Source organism: Rutidosis leptorrhynchoides, chromosome 3 (assembly GCF_046630445.1).
Source record: "Rutidosis leptorrhynchoides isolate AG116_Rl617_1_P2 chromosome 3, CSIRO_AGI_Rlap_v1, whole genome shotgun sequence".
Taxonomy (NCBI): Eukaryota; Viridiplantae; Streptophyta; class Magnoliopsida; order Asterales; family Asteraceae; genus Rutidosis; species Rutidosis leptorrhynchoides.
In genome coordinates, this window is record NC_092335.1 from 341,370,907 (window position 1) to 341,386,052 (window position 15,146).

Here is a 15,146-nt window from a genome sequence, read left to right on the forward strand (position 1 = left end):
AAAATCATTAAGTTAGTAGTCTTGTTTTTACATATGTAGTTCATTGTTAATATAATTAATGATATGTTTACTTATCATAATATCATGTTAACTATATATATAACCATATATATGTCATCATATAGTTTTTTTACAAGTTTTAACGTTCGTGAATCACCGGTCAACTTGGGTGGTCAATTGTCTATATGAAACCTATTTCAATTAATCAAGTCTTAACAAGTTTGATTGCTTAACATGTTGGAAACATTTAATCATGTAAACATCAATCTCAATTAATATATATAAACATGGAAAAGTTCGGGTCACTACAATTTGCATTCCAAAAGTGTTGTCATACGCGAGCACTCAATTATCAAAACTTAACCAACGTTACCCCATCACACAGTGCTAGAACCCGCACTAAAACACAAAAATATATTTCATCCGCATAACGGTAGCGAACCGTCCGAATGAGGGTTTGTTAAACCCGTATGGCCACACAATATAAGTTCTCGCTTACACCCTGCAAGTGTAACTAATGATAATCGAATTGAGGCATTTTTGTTCTAACTCGCACGTGGAATGTTTGTTTTCACACTTGTGTTCAAAACATAAAAGTAAGTAGTACAAGATGTAACAAAGTATATGTTTTCTCCGCCCACGATTTAAAAGTATAAAAGTTGTTGAAAAGGTGGGACTATGATCTCACCTCGAGTGCACGAGTATAAAGGTACTTCAACAAGTAAACGTGTGCATGAAAGTTGCTTAGCCTTGACCTAAACAATTAAGTTATATCAATTAACCGGTTACGACACAAGGTCGGGTGAAATGTGTTCAATTAGTCCTATGGCTCAATACGACTCGATTAAATATAGCATGTGAATCACGTTGTCAAGTTTCATACAAGAAACAAGTATAAAAGCATGTTAGAATGATTGTATAAAAGTTTGGTTAAGTTTGACTAAAAGTCAAACTTGGTCAAAGTCAACGAAAAAGTCAACGCGTTCGGGCCGGGTCCTGGACTATTTTTCTATGCTAAATATTCATATACAAGTATATTAAAACAAGTTTCATGTGAATCGGAGGTCGATAGCTAGTCAAACATTTCGCGTTAAAGGTGACAAAGTGAGCAGAATTCTGGCCAGGCCAATCCGCGCGCCGCGCGGGGATGGGGCGCGCCGCGCAACCATCTGGGCAGAGATTTCTGGTCAGTTTTTCAAAGTATGCACGAACCAAACATCAAACATTCACCATTTATGATCCGCAAACAACCAAAACATGTATCTTATATCCTCGGAAAGGTATTTTGACGAGCAATACAACTAACCACATATCATCAAACAAAAACATCATTTACAATAACCAAAAACTCGTCAATTGATCAAGAAAGGTTTATTTTCAAAGTTTCTAGTTCGTAAAACGTATTTTATGATTCGAGAATCCAATTTACACATACGATATGCCGTTTCGAAGGTAATTAAGTATACATTGCATCTAAACACTTACTAACAACATTAACAAGCATTCAACGCATCAAAAGATCATTTCAAAGTCTATCAAACCCTAGTCAAACATCACAAAATCCTTAATCGGGTTTTTGAAGTTTTCTTAATCAACCTACACATCAAAATGTAGCTAATGATACTAGTAACACAATTAAAACATGAACTTTAACAATTAAACAACTTTAACTCATCCAAAATCAAGGATTTAGCACACCCATTTCAAATGTTCAAACTAGTTACTCAAAACAACGAATCGAGCAAACAAAACATATATTCATGTTATACACGAGCCATAGACACTAACTAACACCATTTCAAGTCAAAAACATGAATTTAGAGAAATCTAGAGTTTTAGAATTGTTACCCAAAATCGATGAAGTTAGTATCAAATCGTAGAGAATGAAGAGAGGATCACGAAAATGTAATTTGTTTTGTTGTAAGCCTCCTAGATCGAATTTAGATGATGATTTTATGAAGTTGGGGTTTGTGTGTGTGTTCTTGCTAGAGAGAAAGAGAGAGAGAGGGAGATGGTTGAATGGTGGTGATTGGGGTGGACTAGTTGACCTAGTCAACTAGTTTGCCCCGTGTCAATTTTAGTCCCTCGAGTTTAGAAGCGGGTGCGGGATTTAACCGATCGAATATTTTTAAAACGCAAGTTAACGAGAGATGTTATAATTAAATAACGAGAATATTATGAACGTTCGTCAACGGAGTCGACGAATTTAAATACGAAAGATATTATTTAAAAAAAAAAAGACGGTGTTAAAATAAATTTAACGGAAAAACGCGGGATGTTACAACGTACACGACATATGATAGTATCGAGGTCAAAACCCTGAAAAGCAAGATTAATACAAGTAGGCAATCGATCTATAGCTAACCTTCATATAAAGATATTGACGTATAAGGGAATGAGTTTGTTCCAACGAGTTTGGTAATAAGATGATGGAAGATGAAGATCATCCTTTAACATTCGAATATAACAAATAGAATATGTGTCATCCATCCCAAGCTTCCAAAATCAAACATCGAGCGAGTCAACTCAAAGTCACCATGCGTAGTGTAGTGACCCGAACTTTTCCATGTTTATATATATTAAATGAAATTGTTATTTACATGATTAAGTGTTTCCAACATGTTAAGCAATCAAACTTGTTAAGACTTGATTAATTGAAATAGGTTTCATATAGACATTTGACCATCCAAGTTGACCGGTGATTCACGAACGTTAAAACTTGTAAAAACTATATGATGACATATATATGGATATATATATAGTTAACATGATATTATGATAAGTAAACATATCATTAAGTATATTAACAATGAACTACATATGTAAAAACAAGACTACTAACTTAATTATTTTGAAACGAGACATATATGTAACGATTATCGTTGTAACGACATTTAATGTATATATATCATATTAAGATATATTAATACATCATGATATCATGATAATGTAATAATTTAACATCTCATTTGATTTAATAAACAATGGGTTAACAACATTTAACAAGATCGTTAACTTAAAGGTTTCAAATCAACATTTACATGTAACGACTAACGATGACTTAACAACTCAGTTAAAATGTATATACATGTAGTATTTTAATATGTATTCATACACTTTTGAAAGACTTCAAGACACTTATCAAAATACTTCTACTTAACAAAAATGCTTACAATTACATCCTCGTTCAGTTTCATCAACAATTCTACTCGTATACACCCGTATTCATACTCGTACAATACACAGCTTTTAGATGTATGTACTATTGGTATATACACTCCAATGATCAGCTCTTAGCAGCCCATGTGAGTCACCTAACACATGTGAGAACCATCATTTGGCAACTAGCATGAAATATCTCATAAAATTACAAAAATATGAGTAATCATTCATGACTTATTTACATATAAACAAAATTACACATCCTTTATATCTAATCCATATACTAACGACTAAAAACACCTACAAACACTATCATTCTTCAATTTTCTTCATCTAATTGATCTCTCTCAAGTGCTATCTTCAAGTTCTAAGTGTTCTTCATAAATTCTACAAGTTCTAGTTTCATAAAATCAAGAATACTTCCAAGTTTGCTAGCTTACTTCCAATCTTGTAGAGTGATCATCCAACCTCAAGAAATCTTTCTTATTTACAGTAAGATATATTTCTAATACAAGGTAATACTCATATTCAAACTTTGATTCAATTTCTATAACTATAACAATCTTATTTCGAGTGGAAATCTTACTTGAACTTGTTTTCGTGTCATAATTCTACTTCAAGAACTTTCAAGCCATCCAAGATCCTTTGAAGCTAGATCATTTCTTGTAACTTCCAGTAGGTTTACCTACTAAACTTGAGGTAGTAATGATGCTCATAACATCATTCGATTCATACATATAAAACTATCTTATTCGAAGATTTGAACATGTAATCACTAGAACATAGTTTAGTTAATTCTAAACTTGATCGTAAACAAAAGTTAATCCTTCTAACTTGACTTTTAAAATCAACTTAACACATGTTCTATATCTATATGATATGCTAACTTAATGATTTAAAATCTGAAAACACGAAAAATACCGTGAAACCGGATATACGCCGTCGTAGTAACACCGCGGGCTGTTTTGGGTTAGTTAATTAAAAACTATGATAAACTTTGATTTAAAAGTTGTTATTCTGGAAAAATGATTTTTCTTATGAATATGAAACTATATCCAAAAATTATGGTTAAACTCAAAGTGGAAGTATGTTTTCCAAAATGGTCATCTAGACGTCGTTCTTTCGACTGAAATGACTACCTTTACAAAAACGACTTGTAACTTATATTTCTGACTATAAACCTATACTTTTTATATCTAGATTCATAAAATAGAGTTCAATATGAAACTATAGCAATTTGATTCACTCAAAACGGATTTAAAACGAATAAGTTATGGGTAAAACAAGATTGGATATTTTTTCTTGTTGTAGCTACGTGAAAATTGGTAACAAATCTATATTAATCATATTCTAGCTAACTTATATTGTATTATACATATATTCTAATATATTATATAATCTTGGGATACCATAGACACGTATGCAAATGTTTTGACATATCATATCGACCCATGTGTATATATTATTTGGAACAACCATAGACACTCTATATGCAGTAATGTGGGAGTTAGCTATACAGGGTTGAGGTTGATTCCAAAAATATATATACTTTGAGTTGTGATCTAGCCCGAGACGTGTATACACTGGGTCGTGGATTGATTCAAGATAATATATCAATTTTTTTCTGTACATCTAACTTTGGACAACTAGTTGTAGGTTACTAACGAGGACAGCTGACTTAATAAACTTAAAACATCAAAATGTATTAAAAGTGTTGTAAATATATTTTGAACATACTTTGATATATATGTACATATTTGTTATAGGTTCGTGAATCGACCAGTGGCCAAGTCTTACTTCCCGACGAAGTAAAAATCTGTGAAAGTGAGTTATAGTCCCACTTTTAAAATCTAATATTTTGGGATGAGAATACATGCAGTTTTATAAATGTTTTACGAAATAGACACAAGTAATTGAAACTACATTATATGGGTGAATGATCGAAGCCGAATATGCCCCTTTTGCTTGGTAACCTAAGAATTAGTAAACCGATCTACTAATTGACGCGAATCCTAAAGATATATCTATTGGGCCTAACGAATCCCATCCAAAGTACCGGATGCTTTAGTACTTCGAATTCGTTTTTATCATATCCGAAGGATTTCCCGAAATGATAGGGGATATTCTTATATGCATCTTGTTAATGTCGGTTACCAGGTGTTCACCATATGAATGAATTTTATCTCTATGTATGGGATGTATATTGAAATATGAAATCTTGTGGTCTATTATTATGATTTGATAATATATAGGTTAAACCTATAACTCACCAACATTTTTGTTGACGTTTTAAGCATGTTTATTCTTAGTTGATTATTAAGAGCTTCCGCTGTTGCATACTAAAATAAGGACAAGATTTGGAGTCCATGCTTGTATGATATTATGTAAAAACTGCATTCAAGAAACTTATTTTTGATGTAATATATTCTTATTGTTAACCATTATGTAATGGTCGTGTGTAAACGGTATATTTTAGATTATCATTATTTGATAATCTACGTAATGCTTTTTAAACCTTTATAGATAAAATAAAGGTTATGGTTGTTTTAAAAATGAATGCAGTCTTTGAAAAATGTCTCATATAGAGGTCAAAACCTCGCGATGAAATCAATTAATATGGAACGTTTATAATCAATATGAACGGGACATTTCAGTTGGTATCTGAGCGTTGGTCTTAGAGAACCAGAAAATTGCATTAGTGTGTCTTACCGAGTTTTTTAGGATGCATTAGTGAGTCTGGACTTCGACCGTATTTTTCTTCAAAAACGATTGCTTAACATTTTTGTTGTTGGAAACTATATATTATTAACATGTAAATATTATGTGATATATTAATTTCTTAACGTGTTTGATATTGTGTGATAGATGTCTACCTCTAGTACAAATCCCATTGATTCACCTAATAATAATGAAGAATCAAATATATTTTGGTAAGATTCACAAATTCCCGAAGAAGAACCGGAAGAAGAGGAACCGGAAGAGGAGGAACCGGAAGAAGAGGAACCAGAAGAGGAGGAATCGGAAGAGGAGGAACCAGAAGAAGAAGAGGTTCCGGAGGAAGAAATATTGATACCTATAGTAAATCGATTAAATAAAAGAAAATCTTCAACCAACGGACCAAAGTTAATAATGGTCAATGGTGTTTTCGCATAGGAAGAAAAATATTGGGAGGATTACCAATTTTCCGATGAATCGGATCCCAATGAGGATTCCGATGATGTTATAGAAATTACCTCGACCCAATTTAATAAAGCGAAAGAAAATAATAAGGGAAAAGGTATAAAAATAGAGAAACCCGATTCCAACCCCGATGAACTTTATATGTATCGACAACATCCGTATTTCCTAAAATGTAACAATGACCCGGGAACCTCTAAACCACCAGGTTTTTCTAAACCATTATGGAAAACGACGGCTCGTATTAGAGGAACATCATATATTCCTAGAAAAATAGGAAAACGAACCAAGTCCGAAGAAGAAGAAACCAGTGATTCGGATTAGAGGGTTGTAATCATGTTGTGTATTATATGTATTGTACTGTGCTTGTACTTTTATGTTCTATGTAAAAATTGCTTGTATTGTTTGTTAATTATCTTTTACGAATCTAATCCTTGTCTATTTTACAGTATAAAAACAAAATGGATGTTAAGGGTAGACGACCGAATTTTTTAGAAGACCTACCAGAGGATATGATTGAGGAAATCTTATCTAGAGTCGGTCAGAATTCATCAGCACATTTAGTTATGGCGAAATTAACTTGTCAAACATTTGAAAGACTTTCCGGAAATGCCTTAGTTTATAAAAGGTTTTCCTTTGGTAGGTGGGGTATATCATATTGGGGAGACCGTAAGTTACGCCGTGTTTTCTTTAAAGCATTAAATGTGGGGAACCCAAATGCAATTTTACGCTATGGGTTAAGAACCTATTTTGACTCAACATATCCCAACATAGGATTTCGTGAATTAGAAAGAGCTTCTAACATGCAACATAAAGAAGCATGTTATGCTTACGGGTTAGTGATGTTCGCTTCTTACCAAACTGAGAAAAAGAACATCGGATTGCAACTTTTGAATAAAACTTTCTCACAAGTGACGGATTCAGTAGTTGGGGTGAGAAACAAGGTTTTTAGATTATTACGGGGCTGTTGGACATTACGAAACCCTCGTCCTTTTGACGACATTACAACATGCTTCCTAGCCAATGGTCATAACGGTTATTTTCCACAAGACCAAGGATGGGAAGTCGTCTTAGTAAAACCAGAATGCATGACTTGTTTCTGGACTTATGAATTACGTGTCTGTATTTCCTTTGCTGAACAACTTGCGTATTAACTAGATTTATCTTCAAAACTGTCATGTATCAAAGTGTACTATATTTCAAGTTATATGTAATATAGTGAAGTTGTAAGTTTGAAGAATATTTATATGTGATATATTATTATAATCAGTTTTTCATATGGAATTGTAGTAGTTGAATTGTACATTAGCTACTAAGTATGAACTTAATGGGTAGGTAGTACCCGAATTTAAACTTATAAAACGCTAATATGAAGAAAAAGCTTTTATAAATGAGTTCATATTATGCTACAAAATACTATTGACTACTCTTAATATTCTGTATGATTAACTCGATTCAGTTGTCTATTTTAAAGGAAATGGCACCGACTACTCGACACACCATGAATATGAACGAAGAGGAATTTTGTACCTTTCTTGCTGCAAACATAGCCGCAGTACAGGCTGCGCTACATACCAAAAATAACGCTGAATCTAGCAATGCAGCTAACGGCCAAGAAATCGTGTAGGATGCACCTACAAAGAATTCACTGCCTGTAAACCTTTGGAATTTGATGGAACCGAAGGACCAATTGGATTGAAACAGTGGACCGAGATATTCGAATCGGTGTTTGCCATAAGTAAGTGTACTGAAGAGGACAAAGTTAAGTACGCTACGCATACCTTCACAGGTACTGCGTTAACGTGGTGGAACACCTATCTTGAACAGGTAGGACAAAATGCTGCTTACGCACTACCGTGGTCGGCATTCAAACAATTGATGTACGAGCAGTACCGTCCTAGAAACGAAGTCAATAAACTCAAGGCAGAACTTAGAGAGTTACGAACACATGGGTTCGACGTTACCACATATGAACGACGATTCACAGAGTTGTGCCTATTGTGTCCGGGAGCATTCGAAGATGAAGAAGAGAAGATCGACGCGTTTGTAAAAGGGTTACCAGTAAGGATTCAAGAAGATGTGAGTTCACACGAGCCCGCTTCTATACAGAAGGCAAGTCGAATGGCTCATAAACTCATAAATCAGATTGAGGGAAGAATTAAAGAGCAGGCGGCCGAAGAAGCCAACACGAAACAACTCAAGAGGAAGTGGGAGGAAAACGGTGACAAGAGTCACCAGTACAACAACAACAACAATTACAACCACAATCGCAACAACTATCCCAACAACCGCAACAACAATCGCAACAATAACCGCAATCTTAACAATAACTACAACAAACATCCCAACAACAACAACTACAACATCCGTTTCAACAACAATAACAATCCCAACAACAATAACTACAACAACCGTTTCAACAACAATAACAATCCCAACAACAACCTCAATAACAACAACGGTAACAAAAACCAAAAACAGCCATGTCATAGGTGTGAAGAAAATCATCAGGGGTTTTGCACAATATTTTGCAACAGGTGTAATAGAAGTGGTCATAGCGCAACAAAGTGTGAGGTCTATGGACCAAAGTTTAACAGAACTAAAGGAACAAATAATGCCGGAACAAGTAATGCCGAAACGAATAGTGTCGGAGCAAGTAATACCCACGCTGTTTGTTATAAATGTGGAAAACTGGGCCACATTATTAGAAATTGCCCGAATAAGGGGAATACTAATGGGCAGGGCAGTGGAAGAGTTTTCAATATTAATGCGGCAGAAGCACAGGAAGACCCGGAGCTTGTTACGGGTACGTTTCTTATTGACGATAAATCTGCTTATGTTTTATTTGATTCGGGTGCGGATAGAAGCTATATGAGTAGAGAATTTTGTGCTAAATTAAGTTGCCCATTGGCGCCTTTGGATAGTAAATTTTTACTCGAATTAGCAAATGGTAAATTAATTTCAGCAGATAATATATGTCGAAATCGAGAAATTAAACTGGTTAGCGAAACATTTAAGATTGACTTGATACCAGTTGAGTTAGGGAGTTTTGATGTGATAATCGGTATGGACTGGTTGAGAGAAGTGAAAGCAGAGATCGTTTGTTACAAAAATGCAATTCGCATTATACGAGAAAAAGGAAAACCCTTAATGGTGTACGGAGAAAAGAGCAACGTGAAGTTAAATCTTATTAGTAACCTGAAGGCACAAAAACTAATAAGAAAAGGTTGCTATGCTATGCTAGCACACATCGAGAAAGTCAATTCCGAAGAAAAGAACATCAATAATATTCCCGTCGTAAAAGAATTTCCCAATGTATTTCCGAAAGAATTACCGGGACTACCTCCACACTGATCTGTTGAATTTCAAATAGACCTTGTACCGGGAGCTGCACCAATAGCTCGTGCTCCATACAGACTCGCACCTAGCAAAATGAAGGAACTTCAGAGCCAATTACAAGAACTTTTAGAGCGTGGTTTCATTCGACTAAGCATATCACCGTGGGGAGCTCCTGTTTTGTTTGTCAAGAAGAAAGATGGTACATTCAGGTTGTGTATCGACTACCAAGAGTTGAACAAACTTACCATCAAGAACCGCTACCCACTACCGAAAATTGACGACTTATTTGATCAACTACAAGGCTCGTCTGTTTATTCGAAGATAGATTTACGTTCTGGATATCATCACATGCGGGTGAAGGAGGATGATATTCCAAAGACTGCATTTAGGACGCGTTACTGTCATTACGAGTTTATGGTTATGCCGTTTGGATTGACTAACGCACCAGCTGTGTTCATGGACCGCATGAACCGAGTGTGTGGGCCATATCTTGACAAGTTTGTCATTGTTTTCATCGATGACATATTTATTTACTCGAAGAATGATCAAGAGCACGAAGAACATTTGAGAAAAGTGCTAGAGTTGCTGAGAAAAGAAAAACTGTACGCTAAGTTTTCAAAGTGTGCATTTTGGTTGGAAGAAGTTCAATTCCTCGGTCACATAGTGAACAAAGAAGGTATTCAGGTGGATCCAGCAAAGATCGAAACCGTTGAAAAGTGAGAAACCCCGAAAACTCCGAAACACATACACCAGTTTTTAGGACTAGCGGGTTACTACAGAAGGTTCATCTAAGACTTTTCCAGAATAGCAAAACCCTTGACTGCATTAACGCATAAAGGGAAGAAATTTGAATGGAAAGATGAACAAGAGAAAGCGTTTCAATTGTTAAAGAAAAAGTTAACTACGACACCTATATTATCATTACCTGAAGGGAATGATGATTTTGTGATATATTGTGACGCCTCAAAGCAAGGTCTCGGTTGTGTATTAATGCAAAGAACGAAAGTAATTGCTTATGCGTCTAGACAATTGAAGATTCACGAAAAGAATTATACGACGCATGATTTGGAATTAGGCGCGGTTGTTTTTGCATTAAAGACTTGGAGGCACTACTTATATGGGGTCAAAAGTATTATATATACCGACAACAAAAGTCTTCAACACATATTTAATCAGAAACAATTGAATATGAGGCAACGTAGGTGGATTGAATTGTTGAATGATTACGACTTTGAGATTCGTTACCACCTAGGGAAGGCAAATGTGGTAGCCGACGCCTTGAGCAGGAAGGACAGAGAACCCATTCGAGTAAAATCTATGAATATAATGATTCACAATAACCTTACTACTCAAATAAAGGAGGCGCAACAAGGAGTTTTAAAAGAGGGAAATTTAAAGGATGAAATACCCAAAGGATCGGAGAAGCTTCTTAATATTCGGGAAGACAGAACCCGGTATACGGCTGAAAGGATTTGAGTACCAAAATTTGGAGATATGAGAGAAATGGTACTTAGAGAAGCTCATAAAACCAGATACTCAATACATCCTGGAACGGGGAAGATGTACAAGGATCTCAAGAAACATTTTTGGTGGCCGGGTATGAAATCCGATGTTGCTAAATACGTAGGAGAATGTTTGACGTGTTCTAAGGTCAAAACTGAGCATCGGAAACCATCAGGTCTACTTCAACAACCCGAAATCCCGGAATGGAAATGGGAAAACATTACCATGGATTTCATCACTAAATTGCCAAGGACTGTAAGTGGTTTTGATACTATTTGGGTAATAGTTGACCGTCTCACCAAATCAGCACACTTCCTGCCAATAAGAGAAGATGACTAGATGGAGAAGTTAGCACGACTGTATTTGAAGGAAGTCGTCTCCAGACATGGAATACCAATCTCTGTTATCTCTGATAGGGATGGCAGATTTATTTCAAGATTCTGGCAGACATTACAGCAAGCATTAGGAACTCGTCTAGACATGAGTACTGCCTATCATCCACAAACTGATGGGCAGAGCGAAAGGACGATACAAATGCTTGAAGACATGCTACGAGCATGTGTTATTGATTTCGGAAACAGTTGGGATCGACATCTACCGTTAGCAGAATTTTCCTACAACAACAGCTACCATTCAAGCATTGAGATGGCGCCATTTGAAGCACTTTATGGTAGAAAATGTAGGTCTCCAATTTGTTGGAGTGAAGTGGGGGATAGACAAATTACGGGTCCGGAGATAATACAAGAAACTACCGAGAAGATCATCCAAATTCAACAACGGTTGAAAACCGCCCAAAGTCAACAAAAGAGCTATACCGACATTAAAAGAAAAGATATAGAAATTGAAATTAGAGAGATGGTCATGCTTAAGGTTGCACCTTGGAAAGGCGTTTGTGACGACCCGGAGATTTTCGACCAAATTTAAACTTGATCTTATTATGTTTCCGACACGATAAGCAAAGTCTATAATGTTGAGTCTCGAAAACTTTGAACTGTATTCATGTAAGCATTTGACCTTTGACTGTGCCCGATGATTCACGAACATTTGTGTGTAAATGAATATGTATACATATATATATATATATATATATATATAAACATAAGTATATAAATAATTTGAAATTATAAAATATGATTTAAACATTAGAATTAAATATGTAAGATAAGATATACAATAATTAAGTGTAATTTAAAATGAATTTATATGAGTATTATAATATTGTATTATTTATAAAATGTAAATATTTAATAAGAGTTATTATAGGATTATTAAAATAAAGCTATATATATAAATGTATACGGATTTTATAAATAATTATCATGATATATATATATATATATATATATATATATATATATATATATATATATATATATATATATATATATATATATATATATATATATATATTGAATTATATATAAAAAGCATAAATATTATATGTTATTGTATATAGATATAATTATCAAAAAGATACATAATTAGTATCAGTTTTTCCATTATTATTATTATTATTATTATTATTATTATTATTATTATTATTATTATTATTATTATTATTATTATTATTATCAATAAAAGTTTTGATATGAAACCTGTTACAAGTAAATTACTATATTAGTATTAGTACTACCATGATTATTATTATCATTATTGTTATTAACGATATTATCATATTATTATTAATATTATCTTTATCAATATTATTATTATTATTATTATTATTAAAATTATTATTCTTACAATTGTTATTACTAGAAAATATTATTATTGTCATTTATAGTATAATTATTATCATCTTTATGATTTCTAATATTATTATTATTTATTTTATTATTATTATTATTATTAAAATAATTATTAATTATTATTAATATTAATTATTATTAATATTAATTATTTAAATTCCATAAATCTTGATTAATTGTACTATCTTGTTACACTTAGCTATCAACTGTATCATAATTTTGTTTTGGGTCAATCATCTAGTACTAAATGATTCCAATCGTTCCAGAAACAAACAGATCACATGCATAGACAAATACCAACTCAATCACCTTACACTCCTTGGATTTTTCCTACTTTCTGTTTCTTGTCTAAATCACACATAAGCATCCACTATCCGATTAAATATATAGTATATAGATGTACCAATGCAGAAGACAAACAAATATATCTATCACTACCATTAGCTTTCTATTTCCATCATCTTTCCATTCGATCACCTTTCTAATACCTCACTATCTCTGCCTATTTTCGTTTATCAAACCAAGAACCAAAGCTATCTACTGTTTCCTTCTTGTCGAACACAAGAACCAAACACCATCAAGTTTTGTTGCTGCATCACTCTCGAACAACCCATATCACCACCTTTGAAACTCTACGGTATCCCTTCTGTTTTGGCCAGAAATCGAAACAAAAACCAACACCTTAAATCATTTCTAAATTACTACTATTAAAACTCTACTCCTGCTCCAGCTATTTTTCTGTTTAAGACTGTAGGGAACCACCACCAAAAACCACCTTTAATAAACCAACAAACCACCATGACCACACCAAGAACCACCAACCATATCCCTCTCTCTTCTCTCTCTATACATTTTGCTATTTTCTTGTTTAGAATTCACAACAATAATGAACAACCATCGAATCCCTTTTATACGATGACAAGATAAAGAAAAAGAGAATTGAGTGGTAGAGAATGATGAAACAATTACGGAAGACCCTCCATTAGCTGCTATACACGTTCCTTTTTTTTTATATAAATCGAACCCCACCCACTATTTCCTTTAGACTATTAATTTCACAAAGCTTTATTAAAGTACCGGTAATATGTCTGTGAGATTATGATGGAAATACGTGAATGATTGGCTGCCATATTATGGTAGGGTCATTGTATGAAAAGGAATTTGAGGTTAAAATGACGAGCTGGACAAGCTGCAAAAGTCTAAACAATTTCCCTTTGTAATTGGGCTGTAATTATGTGGTGATTTTAGTGGGCCGTGTCATGCTGTTGGACTATGATCAAATTCCTGGTTTCCGATTGATATAAGTGATAAATGATGATGATTTGGTGACGTTTTTTTTTAGAAAAAGAAGGAGAGTAACCCAGCACTTTTCCTGTTACGTTCCATTAATTGTTTCCTCAAAAACCGACCCAAAATGGGTCACCTAGGTAACACGTTTTTTTTTTTTTTTAAATAATGATGATGAAGATATAGTGGGAGTTGATGATAAGTCATGATTTTTTTTTAAAGCTCGATCCCACTGTCTCAATCAACAACCGAGTTTCTATTAGTGGGTTTGTAAATCTAATTCATAGTTGGGCTGTTGGATTTAGGTTGTTGTTTCTTGTCCCCAGCGAGACCCAACAACAATTTTAGATATTAGGATAGAAGAAAAGAATTGATGATATTGATGCATGATGATTCGGGATATAGAAAAACGATGATTATGATGTAATGGTGATGATACTATGATGATGAACAAACGTAACATACATGATGAGGTATAGCGATTTAGATGATTAAGGTTATGATGTTACGTGATGATAACGATCATGATGTTTAAATGATGATGATATTGATAAATTGTTAATGAATCGAATGATTATTATTATGATCATGTGCCGATGATGGTTAAAAAAAAAACCTAGTCGATTGATATTTAGAAGTAGAAGAAGAAGAGGGAATAGGAAACAGAAAATTTCGGTTTAAGTATAACCGATTCTAATTATAAACAGAAAAATAACAAACAGAGGAGTGGTTAGGGAGTTTGGGTTTGAGCGAGAGGTCTCGGGTTCGAGCCCGAGCATGGACGTTTTTTTTAGCTTGATACTTTAAAGGTTCGTGAATCCGAGGCCAACCTTGCATTGTTCAGTTCCGTCGTATGCATATTTTTACTACAAAATATCGTATTGTGAGTTCATTTACTCCCTTTTTACTCTTTACGTTTTTGGGCTGAGA